General features: G+C 35.7%; 1 non-coding gene across 1 annotated transcript; it reads right to left on the bottom strand.

The window, feature by feature from the left end:
- Positions 1-2,722: 2,722 nt before the first annotated feature.
- LOC119046546 (U6 spliceosomal RNA) lies at positions 2,723-2,828 on the bottom strand. The gene has a single exon (XR_005082007.1). It is a non-coding gene; the product is annotated as a U6 spliceosomal RNA (small nuclear RNA).
- Between the last annotated feature and the right edge of the window lie 13,195 nt (positions 2,829-16,023).

Below are 16,023 nucleotides of genomic sequence, written 5' to 3'. Positions count from 1 at the left end.
TAACCAGTGTTTTGAACTCTTTTTCTGCTAGATTGCTTATCTCCATTTTGTTTAGCTCTTTTTATGAAATTGTGATCTGTTCTTTCATTTGGGCCATGCTCTTTGTATCCTCATTTTGGCAGCCTCCCTGTGTTTGTTTCTATGTATTAGGTAGACCTGCTTTGACTCTGTGTCTTGGTGGTGTGGTCTAATGTAGTTGGTGTTCTGTAGGGTCCAATGGCACAGCCTCCTCTATCATCTAACATGGGTACTCAAGGTGTGCCATTTGTGTGGGCTGAGTACACCATCCTCTAGTAGTTGGTTGCTCTTGGCAGATCAGTGGGAGGAATTTACGTAGGCCAGTCAGCTGCAAGGATTGGTTGTGACCACTTACCACCAACCTCCATCCTCTGTGGAGGATCAGCTGTTTAGGTGTAGGGTGGAGGTGTTTCAGCTTGGTCTATAGCTGTCCACTGGGTGGGTTGGCCCTGGGGTTTCCAGGGTGGTTCAGACCCTGCCCCAGCTATTAAGCAATCTTTGATGGCTGCTACTTATGCTAGGCTTGGAGATTCCCAGTAAAGTGAAGCTGTGAATCTAGGCTGGCTGCTGCTAGTGTTGAGCCTGGGGCTCAGTGAGGCCAGCTGTTGCTTGTTTGAGAGGCTTTAGGAAGTTGTGGAGAATGAGCCAAGCCATTCCAGCCATTCATATGGAAAAGTTCCTTGGGTAGTCCTGTAAGTTGGGTGGGGCAGAGTCTCTGGGAAACTCCAAGGCTGGTCAAACAGTATTAGCCAGGTAATGGAGCCTCAGGTATGGCATCAACTTGCCCTCTCTGTGGCTCTGTGGGGGGAGGGCCTAGAAAGGAACAATGGCCTCTGCTTGCTTTGCTGCTAGACACCAAAGTCTCTCTCAGCATGCCATTGGTGACTGAAGCTGCTCACTCAGTGCTGGAGCTCAGAGGGAGTGAGTCTGAATAGGTGAGTCCGTGTGTGGGTTCCTTAAGAGAAACTGCTTGGGACTCCTTCTGAAGTTTCTTCCACCGACTCAATCCCTTTTTGTGTTTGCAGCCACAAGTTGTGGGGACTTATCTTCCTAGTGTGGGAATCTTGGGCTGGAGGGCTTAGTGTTGGGCTGGGACTCCAAGGTCTTGAGATATCCCTCCCACACACATGTGGGATCAGCCCTTTCTGCATCTGTGCCCCTCCTACCAGTCTGGATGGATGTGCTTTCTTTAATTCTGTAGTTGTCAGATTTCCATGCAACTCAATTTCTGATGGTTCTAAGTGATAGTTGTTCTATATTTTAGTTGTAATTTTGATGTGATGTGAGAAGAGGTGAGCCATGTCTGCCTATGCTGCCATCTTGACCTGAAGTCCTATTTTCAACCTTTCAAAATGAGGTGTATTTGACATAAAAAATGGCATATTGGAAGCTATTAAACATCCAAGAAATTAGATATTTATGTTATAATTTTAATAAGCTCATATTTCTGAGATTACCTTAGAAGCCAAAAGCAATGCTTTTGCTGACTTATATGCTAAACAAGCAGTTCTTGTTACCCTACCCATATGCTTGCCACTAATTTAATATCTATGCTCATCAAGCTTTCAGAAGGCTAATTGACTCAATTTGAACAATTTGCCAACTGGTAATTTTATAACTTCATTATTTTCTCTCCATTTACTTGTAATATAAGGAAACATTTCTTGTCCCATTAATTTACTTATTCCTTTTTATGCAAATATAGACTCATAGATTTCTTTTCATTTCATAAATGTTCTGTTATTATTTTATTCTCATGCTCAATTAGTTTCATATTTAGCCTGTGGAAACCCTTTAAAGAGGATTCTATGTCCTTTTGACATACCTCCATCATTTCTGGGGTCACTGTGTACTTTCCAGAACTGCAAGTTATTCCAGGCTTATCTTTTACTTTCTCAGCTCTACCACTAAGAATCAAGTACATTTCCAAGCAGGAAGATTCCTTTTAATGGAGGATGGTACTTGGAAATCAAGATCAGGGTTGAGGTGTGCTTTTTGATGCTGGGCAATCTTTGCTTCTAGGTCCTTTTAATTGGCAGAGCTGAGAAATATAAATACATCTACATCCATTTATTTTTCTCTCTTTATCCATCTATTTAATTGATTAAAACTCATGACTTTATACTGACAGCTTTCATTCCAATTCAGCACCACAGAATTTATTCTAACTTCCTACTTTCCATATTTGTAACTTCTTTCTCCCACAGTGAGAAATCTGGCTTCTTTAATCCTTTCTATATTTAATCATTTCTTCAGTTCTACAGTACACACCAGGTAGTTTCAGAATTGCTAACTCACATTGCTACCAAGAATAAACCCTTTAACTAGAGTTCCCTATTTGTTTACAGTTATTTTTTTGGTTTTAGACTCAGGACACAGAGTCAAAATATTGTGTTCTAAGTTACTCAGGTTAGTTCTATTTTCTGCTTTACACAGTACATTTTAAAATTTGAAACATAGTTAGGCTATATCATTCCTGTTATTTTAGGTTTTATTCTCCTGGCATTTTTAGTTGTATTTTTGAGTGCATAAAATATTAATAAGCTCAAAAAGTCAATGTCAAAGCTATATACATATATATGTGTCCTTAGAAAAGAGTCACTACCTTGTCCACAATCCCTTCTACTCTTTTTCCAGTTTGCCTCTGTATATAACCAGTCTCATTCATTTCTGATATAGTCTTACTGAATTTCCTTTTGAATAATAAAAAATTAAATGCTTTAAGAATTTGTATATTATCCTTGCATGGGGGCTGTAGTATCTTCTCTGTATCGTTTCAGTTGTAGTATTTGTATTCACCAAGCAAGCACTACTGGCTTTATTTTTATTGTCTTATGATAGCAGCACATAGAACCAAGTGATAGATTTTGGAGGTGTGTCATTGTTGAATCCCCAGATTTGTCAACTGGGCTTTATTCTTAACTTTTCCAGTGTCTTACTTGTTTATACCATCAGCATTGATTATGGTTTACATTTGAGCATGATTTAACTTGATAGGCTGTTGCGAATAGGCTATTCAATTTGAATGGATATAAGATTTTTACCTTTTCTTTCATATTCCTTTTATTTTTTAATTATATTTTTGGTTAGAATTCTCTAATTTTACTTATTTGTTTATTTGAAATATTTTATTTGTTTATTTTTAGAGATGGGGAAGGAAAGGAGAAAGAGAAGGAAACATCAATGTGTAGTGTTTCATGTTGCCTCTCACATGCCCCCTACTGGGGAACTGGCCCACAACCCAGGTATGTGCCCTGACTGGGAATCAAACTGGCAACGTTTTGCTTTGCAGTATTGTGGTCAATCCACTGAGCTATACCAGCCAGGGCTATTTATTTATTTTTAAAATTTGAAATTACAGTTGACATTCAATATTATCTTAGTTTCAGGTATACAGTATAGTGGGTAGACATTTATATAACCATATTCTATCATTATGAAGTGACCCCCTGGATAAGCCTAGTACCCAACTGGCACCACATACTGATATGACAATATTACTTATTATATTCTCTATACTGTACTTTATATCCTCATGATTATTTGGTAGCTGTCAATTTGTATCTCATAAGCCCTTCTCTTTTTTCACCCAGCTCCCACCCCTCAACCGTCTGGTAACAATCAGTTTGTTCTCTGTTCTCTATGTACCTGTTTCTGTTTTTTTAGATTTCATATATAAGTGAAGTTGTATGATATTTGTCTTTTTATTTCTGACTTGTTTCACTTGGCATAATACCCTCTGGGTCCATCTGTGTTGTTGCAAATGTAAGATTTCATTATTTTTATGGCCAAGTAATATTTCATAATATATAGACATATATCCAAACCACTTCTTCTTTATTCAGTTGTCTACTGACAGACACTTAGTTTGCTACCTTAGCTTGGCTATTGTAAATAACACTACAATATATGTTTTCAAATTAGTGTTTTGGGTTTCTTCAGATAAACAGGCAGAAGGGGAATCACTGGATCATAAGGTAGTTTTACTTTCAATTTTTTGGAGGAAACTCCATACTGTTTTCCACAGTGGCTGCACCAGTCTGCATTTTACCAGCAGTCCTCAGTGTTCCCTTTCCTCCACATTCTTGCCAATATTTTTTGATTATGGATTTATTGATGATAGCCATTCTGGTAGGTGTAAGGTGATATCTAATTGTGGTTTTAATTTGTATTTCTCTGATGATTAATGATGTTGATCATCTTTTCATGTCTGTTGGCCATCTGTATGTCCTCTTTGGAGAAATGTCTATTTAGGTCTTCTACTTTTTAATCAGATTGTTTATTTCTTTTAGTGTTAAATTGCATGAGTTCTTTATATATTTTGACTATTAACCCCTGATTGGTTGTATCATTGGTAAATATCTTTCCCCATTCAGTAGGTTGTCTTTTCATTTTGTTGATGGTTTCCTTTGTTGTGCAAAACGTTTTTATATTGGTATAGTCCCATTTATTTTTCTTTTGTGTCTCTTTCTCTAGGAAGTATATCTAAAAATGTTACCAATAACAATGTCAAAAGTGTTATTACTTGTGTTTATTTCTAAGAGTTTTATGGTTTTGGGTCTTGCATTTAAGTCTAATCAATTTTCAACTTATTCTGTATGGGATAAGAAAGTGGTCTAGTTTCAGTTTTTTGTATACAGTTTTTCCAACACTATTTATCAAGGACACTGTCTTTACTCCATTGTATATTCTTGTCTCCTTTGTCTAAATTAATTGACTATACAGATGTATATTTATTTCTGGGCTCTCTATTCTGTTTTATTTCCATTTGTTTTTATGCCAGTACCATGCTGTTTTATTACTATATAGACTTGTAGTATAGTTGGATATTAGGTAGAGTGATAGCAACTTTGTTCTTTCTCAAAATTGCTGTGATTCTGTTTTGTGTGTGTGTGATTCCATATAAATTTTAGGATTACTTATACTAGTTCAGTAAACAATGCTATTGGTATTTTGATAGGTATTGCCTTGGATCTATAGATTGTTTTGGGTAGTATGGACATTTTAATGATGTTAATTCTTCCTACCCATGAGCATGGTCTATATTTCCATTTAGAAATGAAAATATAACTTTCCTTGAAAGTTTCAAGGAACACTTTCAATGTCTCTGGTTATATTTTGCTTGCTTGTTTGTTTTGTTGATTATTAACAAATAAGTGTTAAGGAACTGATTTTGCTCCATTGCTTCGTCTGTGCTGGAGTATTGTCAAAAGATTTTGATGATTTTGTTTTGAAAATCTCTCACTCATTCTCAATACTTTTAATTTTATTTTAGTTTTGAAACTTGGTTAAATTAGTTTGATTGGAAAGACTTCTAAAATTCTTTTTTTTTTAATTTTTAAAAATTTTAATTGCTGTTCAAGTACAGTTTTCTGTCTTTTACTCCCATCCTAGTCCACCCACCCAGCCCTCCCCCCTCCCTTCCATTTTCACACCCCCCATAGTTTTTGTCCATGTGTCTTTTATACTTGTTCTTGTAAACCCTTCCCCTTTTCCCATGAAATTCCCTCCCCTCAACCCTCTGGACACTGTCAGCCTGTTCTCTATTTCAGTGTCTTTGGTTATATTTTGCTTGTTTGTTTGTTTTGTTGTTTAGCTACCTGTTAAAAGTGAGATCATATGGTATTCGTCTTCTAAAATTTTTGAGGCGAATTATATATTTATTTAGCTTTCTTTAAACTTTCTTTTATTCTTATTATCATATATCATGTATATTGGAGTCCAAGCCAGCCCTTTTTGATCACCTTTGTCTTATAAAAATGAAAACATTAAAAACCAAAGTTGATGAAGGCATGGCAAACTTGGACTATAGGTGTTTATGATTGAAAGTTCCTGGAGGAAATATGTAGAATTAGGGCCTCCAGGCAGAGAAATTTTTAGTTTGTACTTATAAAAGGGCAGAGCAAGGCCAGTCTATGTTAAGTTTTAGAATCTACTGGCTATAGACAAAGATCTTAGAGGGTTTCTTCCTTTAATTCTCTCTGTGCATGCGTGTATTGTGTTTTTAGTAGAGAATGATATGTCATAAAAAGGTAGTGTTTTGACAGTGACCCATCAAAAAATTACTTTTGCTTATATTCCCTCAATAAATATATGCTTATGTACAAGGTAATACTTGTTCTACTATACTAACATATTTTTAAGTACTAGAACAAAAATAAGAATTAAAAATTATACATGATGTATGATAGAATTTATACTATAAATTATAGGTAGAGTATATATAAATAGAAATTTCAATAATTTTATTCCATGCTAGTATTTGATCTTGTGTACTCTTGCGGTGTATGGGCACCACTTGGGAGGCTGCTGGTATAATGGAAACCACACAGGAGTTAGAGGACCTAGGCGCCAATCTTGGATATACAATTTCTGACATAGTAGTCCAAGGACATTTACTTATTATCTCTCCAGTTTACTCTCCTCTTTTGTAATGAGGATAAAATGAAATGATTATGGAATATTTCTAGTAGATTACTTGATGTAAAATAGTTTCAACAAGTTTTAATACAATCCGAATGGTATCTTATATTTTTTTCCTCAAGAGCAATCATCAGGGAAGATATTTAAATATAAATGCTAATGGACAGAGAACTTTTATTATGATCACTTATATTATTTGATGAGGGGAGCAAAAGTTTACCCAATGGAAAAAGTTGTCTAAAGATTTCAGCATGCTTCCTGTTCACATTTATGTTTTTTTCAACAGTCAAATCAACTTCCTGTATAATAAATTATAAAAATATTTATCAAATGGTTGCCATGAGCCAGGCTTTGGACTAGGAGATAAAATGGTTGAACAGATGGGTGTGTAGTTTATTATATATTTGAAACTTTGTGTGCTTTGTTTTTATTTGATTTATTTTTCTCAGCTGAGTTTAATATTTGAATTATATAAACCATAAATTTGACATGGTTTTCTGGAGAAAGCATAGACTTTAGAGTTAAATATAGAGGTTCAAATTCCACCTCTATGATTCTTATGTCATCTCTCAAGCAATATTCCTGAACTTTACCTCTATTATTTATAAAATGGAGATAATTATCATCATTTTTAGGTTGTCGTGAGGTTAAATTATAATATTTGTGAAGTACTTGCAAGTTCTAGGCAAGTAATGTTATGTGCCACAAATATTAATTATATTTAGAAAACCTTTGAAAGAACCTTGTAAACCACAAAAATAAGAATCTACATCTCAATTCTAGAAGGAATTGTCATTTAAGTCATGCCCTGACCTCAGATAAGAGCTACATTCATATTAATATGAACATATCTAATCCTTACTGTAACTGTTACTGAGTTTTAACCCTATACTGAGTTTTAATTTTTGTGTTACCATTTTTCATATTTCAGATGAACATTTACAGTTTAGAAAAGAATTCATTATTTTTGTTTTTCTCAAACTGTAAGAGAAAGTTAATGTAAAAAGCCACAGAGATAGAAGTGAGTCACAGAAGAGAGAGGCTCAGGAAATGAGTTGAAGAAAAGAAGGGCTCTTGGAGCTTAAGGGGGATAGGAAGGAAGAAAACCATGCCTTCAGGGACAAAAGAGGAAGGAGAGGGTGGACCCAATATGGTGGACGAGTGAGTGGAAGTTACACTAACCTCCTCCCAGGATCTACTTGGACTTACAACTGAAATGTGGAGAAATCAACCTGAATAACCAACTGAACACTAGCAGGAGAGAAACCTTATAACCAAGGACAGAGAGATGAAAACACTTCACCACAATGAGACTAGTATGGAGTACAGAGCTACAAGAAGGATAGCTGGGCTCCCACAGTAAGCAGCTGAAGTTTTAGAGGGATATTTCAGTGGCTGCAAGGGTCTCCCTGAGAAGTTTGGTGTCTAAACCCCAAGCTGGGATACCTATCTTATAGTAGCAGAGCCAGGAAAGGAGCCCAGATAACATCCAGCTGTGAAAAGCAGCGTGGTTTCTGGCCCCCAAAAGAGAGGGTTGGATATGCAGAGAACCTCTTAAAGGGCCAACACACAAAATTTTATTTGCAGCCACTTACCACAGGCTCCAGCAGAGTGAGAGCAGAGTGGACAAGAGACGTTTGGGCAGAGTCTGGGGTTGGTGGCTCTGGGGAAAGAACAGAAGGAACAGCCACCACAATTCCTGTGCTGGGTCATTCCCCATACCTCAAGACCCAACTTCCTTAAGCATCAGCCTGAGGGGAACAGTAGTCCCATCCACAGGAATTACTCTGCCCCATCCTGTGAGGCTAAAGCCCGAGTACAGCTTGAGTCTAAATCGTTGATTGAGTTTAACAACTGAGGTGGATATCTGGGAGCTCTGAGACATTAGCTGACCTTCCTCTGGGCATGGTGCTGGTAAAAGCTGACTTTGTGCACAGCCTGGTTCTTTCTGCACACATACAGGCGCAGCAGAGGGAACCACATGCTGTGGATCGCTGACAACTCCAAACAGGTTTCCAGGGCCAGTGACAAAAGCCTACATCAGAGTGTTTGCAGATCTATCAAAAACATAGAAATAAATGTAAAAAAAAAAGTAGCCAAAATAAGAAGACAAAGAAACAGACTCCAAATGAAAGAACAAGATAACTCTCCAGAAGAACTAGATTAAATGGAGCAATTTATTCGATAGAAAGTTTAGAGTAATGATTATAAGGATACTCAACAGCATGAAAAATGATATAGAAAGCATAAAAAAGGTTCAGTCAGAAATAAGAAGTGCAATATCTGAAATAAATAATACACTAGAAAGAATAAATAGTAGGTTAGATGAAGTGGAGGTTTGAATCAGTAATTTGAAGGCAAGGTAGAAAAAGACACCCAGGCAAGCGGGGAGGGCGGGGAACCCAAAACAGACAGGAATTAAAGAAAATGAGAGAAACCTAAGAAACATTTTGGACAATATGAAGCATAAAAACATCCACATCATGGGAATACCAGAAGAAGAAGAGAGCAAGCAAGGGATTGAGAACCTATTTGAAGAAATAATGACAGAAAACATCCCTAATCTAATGAAGGAAAAAGACACACAAGTCCAGGAAGCTCAGAGGCCCAACCAAGTTGGACCCAAAGAAGCCTACACCAAGACACATCATAATTAAAATGAGAAAGGCTTGAAGACAAGGAGAGAATCCTAAAAGTAAGAAAAAAGCAGGTAATTACATAAAAGGGGCATCAATTAGACTGTCATCTGATTTCTCATAGAAACATTTCAGGCCAGGAGGGATGTAAAATATTCAAGGTGAGAAAAAACAAAGACCTATACCCAAGGCTACTTTAGCCAGCAAGGCTATCATCTAAAATTTACAGAGAAATAGGAGCTACCCAGACAACAAAAACCTCAAGGAGTTTGTTATCACCAAACCATTACAGCAACAGATGTTAAAGAGCTTGGTAGAAGAAGAAAGAAGGAGGAGGAGGAAGAGGAAGAAAAGAAGAAGAGGAGGAGGAGGAAAATAGCTTAACAATAAAATGGTACTAAATATGCATCTATCAATAATCACTTTATATGTAAATGGCTTAATGCTCCAAACGAGAGACATGGGGTAGCCAAATGGATAAGAAAACAAGCCTTGTATATATGTGCCCTCCAAGGCATCCACCTCAGATCAAAAGATACATATGGACTAAAAGTAAGAAATAGAAATAGATATTTCATGCAAATGCAAAGGAAAAACAAGTTGAGGTAGCAGTACTTATATCTGAAAAAATAGACTTTACAACCAAGGCTAGAATAAGAGACAAAGAAGGATACTACATAATGATAAAGGAAGCAATCCAGTGAGAGAATATAACCATAGTAAACAACATACCCAACATAGGAGCAGCTAAATATGTGAAACAAATTTTGATGGACATAAAATGAGACATAGGCAGAAATACAGTCATAGTTGAGGATTTTTAAACCTCACTAACTGCAGTAGATAGATCTTCCAGAAAGAAAATCAACAAGGAGACAGTGGCCTTAAGCAATGCACCAGATCAAATGGATTCAATTGAGATCTCTAGAGCATTTTACCCTAAAGCAGCAGAATGTACACACTTTTCAAGTAGACAAGGAACATTTTCCAGGATAGACCACATGCTAGAACACAAAACAAATCTCAATAAATTCGAGAAGATTGAAATCATATCAAGCATCTTCTCTGACCACAATGTCATGAAACTAGAAATCAATTACGAGAAGAACATTATTTGGTAATAATAACATTATTTGGTAATAATATTATTTGGTAAGAACATTATTTGGTAATAATAACATTATTTGGTAAGAAAATTATTTGGTAATAATAACATTATTTGGTAATAATAACATTATTTGGTAAGAACATTATTTGGTAATAATGTTCTTCTTGTAATTGATTTCTAGTTTCATGACATTGTGGTCAGAGAAGATGCTTGATATGATTTCAATCTTCTTGAATTTATTGAGATTTGTTTTGTGTCCTAGCATGTGGTCTATCCTGGAAAATGTTCCTTGTTCACTTGAAAAGTGTCTACAAATGTTGGAGAGGTTGTGGGGAAAAGGGGACCTTAGTTCACTGTTGGTGGGATTGCAGACTGGTACAACCATTATGGAAAACAGTATGGAATTTTCTCAGGAAAATAAAAATTGACCTGCCTTTTGACCCAGCAATTCCACTGCTGGGATTATATTCTAAGAATCCTAAAACATCAATTTCAAAGAACCTATGCACCACAATGTTCATAGCAGCACAATTTACAATAGCCAAGAGTTGGAAGCAACCTAGGTGCCCATCAGTAAATGAATGGATCAAAAAACTGTGGTACATATACACAATGGAATTCTATGCAGCAGAGAGAAAGAAGGAGCTACTACCCTTTGCAACAACATGGATGGAACTGGAAAGCATTATGCTGAGTGAAATAGGCCAGGGGCTGAAAGACAAATACCATATGATCTCACCTTTAACAGGAAGCTAAACAACAAAACAAACAAGCAAGCAGAATAAAAACAAAGACACTGAAATAGAGAACAAGGGGACAGTGACCAGAGGGGAGAGGGAAGGGAATTTAAGGGGGAAGGGGAGAGGGATTTGGAGGAACAAATGTGAAGGATGCAGGGACAAGAGCTGAGAAGTGGAGATGGGAGGGAAGTGGGGAGCACGGAATGGGGGGGGCTGGGATGGGAGAAATAGACAAAAAATTGTACTTGAAAAATAACTAAATAAAAAAAAAGAACATTAAAAAACATGCAAAGTCATGAAAGCTAAATAACATATTATTAAAAAATGAATGGGTCAACAATGAATTCAAGGTAAAAAAAATGCCTTGAAACAAGTGAAAATGAAGACAAAACAATAAAGAAAATCTGTGGGACACAAGGAAAGCAATCCTAAGAGAGAAATTCATAGCATTACAGGCCTATCTGAAAAAAAAAATACAAGAAAGAACTCAAATAAACAATCTAACTTTACACTTAAAGGAACTTTTTAAAAAATTTTTTTTATTGATTATGCTGTTACAGTTGTTCTATTCCCCCTTTCATTCCCCTCCACCCTACCCCCCCATCCCCACTATTACCCCTCCTTTAGTTTATGACCATGTGTCTCAAGGCCTTTAGATTCTATATTTCCCATGCTTTTCTTGTCCCCCCATCTATTTTCTATCTACTGTCTATGCTACTTATTTTCTGTACCTTCTCCCCCCTTCTCCTCCTCCCACTCCCCTGTTGCTAACCCTCCTTGAGATCTTCATTTCTATGTTTCCGCTCCTGATCTAGCTGTCCTTTTAGTTTGCTTTCATTTTGGGTGTGGTTGTTAATAACTGTGAGTTTGTTGTCCTTTCACTGTTCATGTTGCTTTAACTTCTTTTTCTTAGATAAGTCCCTTTAACATTTCATATAATAAGGGCTTGGTGATGATGAACTCCTTGAATTTGATCTTATCTGAGAAGCACTTTATCTGTCCTTCCATTCTAAATGAAAGTTTTGCTGGATAGAGCAATCTTGGTTGTAGGTCTTTGAATTTCATGACTTGGAATACCTCTTTCCAGCCCCTTCTTGCCTGTAAGGTCTCTTTTGAGAAATCTGCTGACAGTCTGATGGGGACTCCTTTGTAGGTGATTGTCTCCTTAGCTCTTGCTGCTTCTAGGATTCTCTCCTTCATTTTAATTTTGGCTAATGTAATGATGATGTGCCTTGGTGTGTTCCTTCTTGGGTCCAATTTCTTTGGTACTCTCTGAGCTTCCTGGATTTCCTGGAAGTCTATTTCCTTTGCCAGATAAACAAAGCCAAAATGAATAGAAAGAAGGAGATATTAAAGATCAGACCAGCAATGAACAAAATAGAATCTAAATGACAATACAAAAGATCATGAATCCAAGAGCTGATTCTTTGAAAACGTAAACAAGATTGACAAACATTTAACCAGACTCATCAAGAAAAAGAGAGAGGACCCAAATAAATAAAATCAGAAACAAAAGAAGATAAAAACAACTGACACCAAAAAAATACAAAGGATTATAATAAAATATTAAAAACTGTATGCCAACAAACTAAACAACCTGGACAAAATGAAAAAAATTCTTAGAAACATATAATCTTCCAGAACTAAATTAGGAAGAATCAGAGAATACAAATACAGATTACATCTTGAGAGATTGAAGAAGTAATTAAAACCTTCCAAGAAACCAAAGCCCTGAACTGGAGGGTTCACAAGTGAATTTTACCAAACAGTTGAAAGGAACTAAAACCACTTCTCAAACTATTTTTAAAAATTTGGCAGGAGAAACGTCTCCCAAATTCATTTTATGAGGTCAGCATTATCTTAATTCTAAGACCAGTTAAATACACTATGAAAAAAGAAAATTATACACCAATGTTGCTGATGAACAAAAATGCTACAATCCTCAACAAAATACTGGCTATCCAAATACAGCAATGCATCAAAAAGCTCATAAAGCATGATCAAATGGGATTTTTTTGTGGGAATGCAAGGTTGGTACAACATCTGCAAATCAATAAATGTGATTCACCACATAAACAAAATGAAGGATAAACCCACATGATCATATCAATAGATGCAGAAAAAGCATTTGATGAAATTCAGCACCATTTGTATAAAAACTCTTAGCAAAATGGAATTAGAGGGAAGATATTCAAATACGATAAAGTCCATATAGGACAATCTTACTGACAGCATCATATACAATGGACAAAATCTACAAGTATTCCCCTTAAAATTGGAAAAAAGACAGGATGTCCACTTTCACCTCTTCTTATTCAACATATTACTGGAAGTCTTATACATGGCAATCAGACAAGAAGAAGAAACAAAAGGCAACCAAATTGGAAAGGAAGACGTAAATCTGTCATTATTTGCAGATGACATCATACTGTACATAGAGAACCCCAAAGATTCTACCAAGAACTACTAAAATTGATAAATGAATTCAGCAAAGTAGCAGGATACAAAATTAATATTCAGATATCAGTTGCATTTTTATATGTCAATAATGAACTAGCAGAGAGGAATTTTAAGAAAACAGTACCATTCACAACTACTTCAAAAAGAATAAAATACTTAGGAATAAACATGAGCAAGTATGTAAAAAACATGTACACGAAAATTATAAGACACTGAAGAAAAAAATTGAAGAAGATACAAATACATTGAAGCACATATTGTGTTCATGGATAGGAAGAATTAACATCATTAAAATGTCCATGCTGTCCAAAGCAATCTATAGATTCAGTGTAATTCCTATCAAGATTCCAATGACATATTTCACAGAACTAGAACAATATTTCAAAAATTTATGTGGAACAACCAAAGGCCTCTCATAGCAATGGCAATTCTGAGAAAGAAGAATAAAGTTCAAGGTATCACACTATCTAATACAAAACTATACCATAAAGATATAGTGATAAAAAATGATTAAAAAACATTCTATTGGCATAAAAACAGACAGACACATAAATCAATGGAACAGAATAGAGAGCCCAGAAATAAACCCACATATTTATAGTCAATTAATATTCAACTGAGGAAACAAGCACATACAATGGATTAAAGATAGTTTATTCAACAAACAGTGTTGGGAAAAAGAGATACATGCAGAAAAATGAAACTATACACCTTCTTATACCACACACAATAATAAATTCAAAATGTATTAAAGACTTAAATATTAGACTCAGAACCGTAAAAATTACAGATTAAAACATGGGCAGCAAAATCTCATACATTGCTTATAGCAATATTTTGTCAGATATATCTCCCCAGGCAAGGGGAAAACAAAAAAACAACTGAGACTACATCAACTAAAAATTCTTGCACAGCAAAGGAAAAAATATTTATGAAAAGGAAAATAGACACATGAAAAGATGCTTGATGCCAGTAATCATCAGAGGAATGCAAATTAAAACCACAATGAGAAATTATCTCACACCTGTCAAAATGGCTATCATCAATAAAATCAACAAGCAACAAGAGCTGTTGAGGATGTGGAAAAAGGGGAACCCTTTTGTACTGTAGGTGGGAATGCAGACTGATACAGCCACTTTGGAAAGTGGTAAGGAGACACCTCAACAATGAATAATGGAGGTGTCTTTTGAGCCAGTGATTCCACATCTGGCAATATATCTGAGGAAACCCCAAACACTAAATTTAAAGAACATAAGCACCCCCATGTTCATTGCAGTGTTGTTTACAACCACTAAGATATGGAAGCAGCCCAAGTGTCCATCAGTAGGTGAGTGGGTAAAAAAAACTATTGTACATTTACACAGTGGAATACTATTTGGTTATAAAGAAGAAGAAAATGTTACCCTTTTTGACAGTATAGACTGACCTGGAAAATATTATGGTAAGTGAAATAAGCCAGTCAGAGAAAGACAAATATGTAATCTTACTCATATACGGAATTTAATGAATACAGTAAACTAAGAAGGAAAATAGAGACAGACTCACACATAGAGAGCAGGATGACAGTTAAGAGGGTGGTGAGGGAGTGGACAAAAAGGAAAAAGGACTCATGTACATGGACAACAGTGTGGTGATTATGGCAGTGTGCATAAGGGGACTATATGCTAATGGAAAAAAGGAAGAAGGAGAGGAGGAGCAGGCATGCTTTGAATAAGAGAGAGGATTTCAGGAGGAAATGCAATACTAGATCTAAAGAAATAATTAATTTAAAATTACAACTTAGAACTACTTCACAGGGGTTAATTTTTAAATTTATTTTTTATGAAAGTATAGTGGACATAAAATGTTATCTCAGGTGTACAATACATTGATTTGGCATTTACACATCTTATAATGCGATCACCACAATAAGCATAGTAAGCACTTGTCAGCAAAGTTATTCAGATATTATTGATTGTTTTCTCTATGTTGTATATTACATCCCCGTGACATATCTATTTTATAACTGGAAGGAAGTTTGGCATCTGTTATTCTTCACATTTTCCTCCCAGGTCATCTTCTTTTTTACTCTTGTTTTTTCCTCTGTATTTGAGTCTGTTTGTGTTTTGTTTGTGTTTTAATTCCACATATAAATGAAATTACATGGTATTGTCTTTTTCCAACTTATTTCACTTAGTGTAATACCTTCTAGGTCCATTCTTTTCAGAAATGGCAAGAATTCATTCTTCTTTATATCTGAATAACATTCTTATATAAGTGTGTGAGAGTGTGTACTTGTGTGTATGTATGAGGTCTGTCTGGAAAAAGTCCCACTTTTGTTTATATAACAGAAGTGATTTGCGTGACATCAATGTAATCTAGCAGCCAATGAGAGTAGACTGGAATGCACATGCATGAACAATGATGGTGAAAAAAAATAAAACAATGATGACTTCACTGTACTAGTCAGTGAGGGTGGTAGATGCTGTTGAATAATCATATATACTGTGTGGCTGTCGCATTCAAAATGAGCAAGTACAGCAATGAATCTGCATCAAATTTTGCATGAAGCTTGAACATTCCTCTGTGGAAACTATTTGGATGATTCAGAAAGCTGTAGCTATGGGCAAGTGGTGACTGACAGTTTCATCATGACAAT

This window comes from Artibeus jamaicensis, unplaced genomic scaffold (genome assembly GCF_021234435.1).
Source record: "Artibeus jamaicensis isolate MK-2021 breed Jamaican fruit bat unplaced genomic scaffold, CSHL_Jam_final scaffold_286, whole genome shotgun sequence".
NCBI classification, from domain to species: domain Eukaryota; kingdom Metazoa; phylum Chordata; class Mammalia; order Chiroptera; family Phyllostomidae; genus Artibeus; species Artibeus jamaicensis.
Note: the sequence above shows the minus strand (reverse complement) of the source record. Positions and strands in the feature narration are given on the sequence as shown.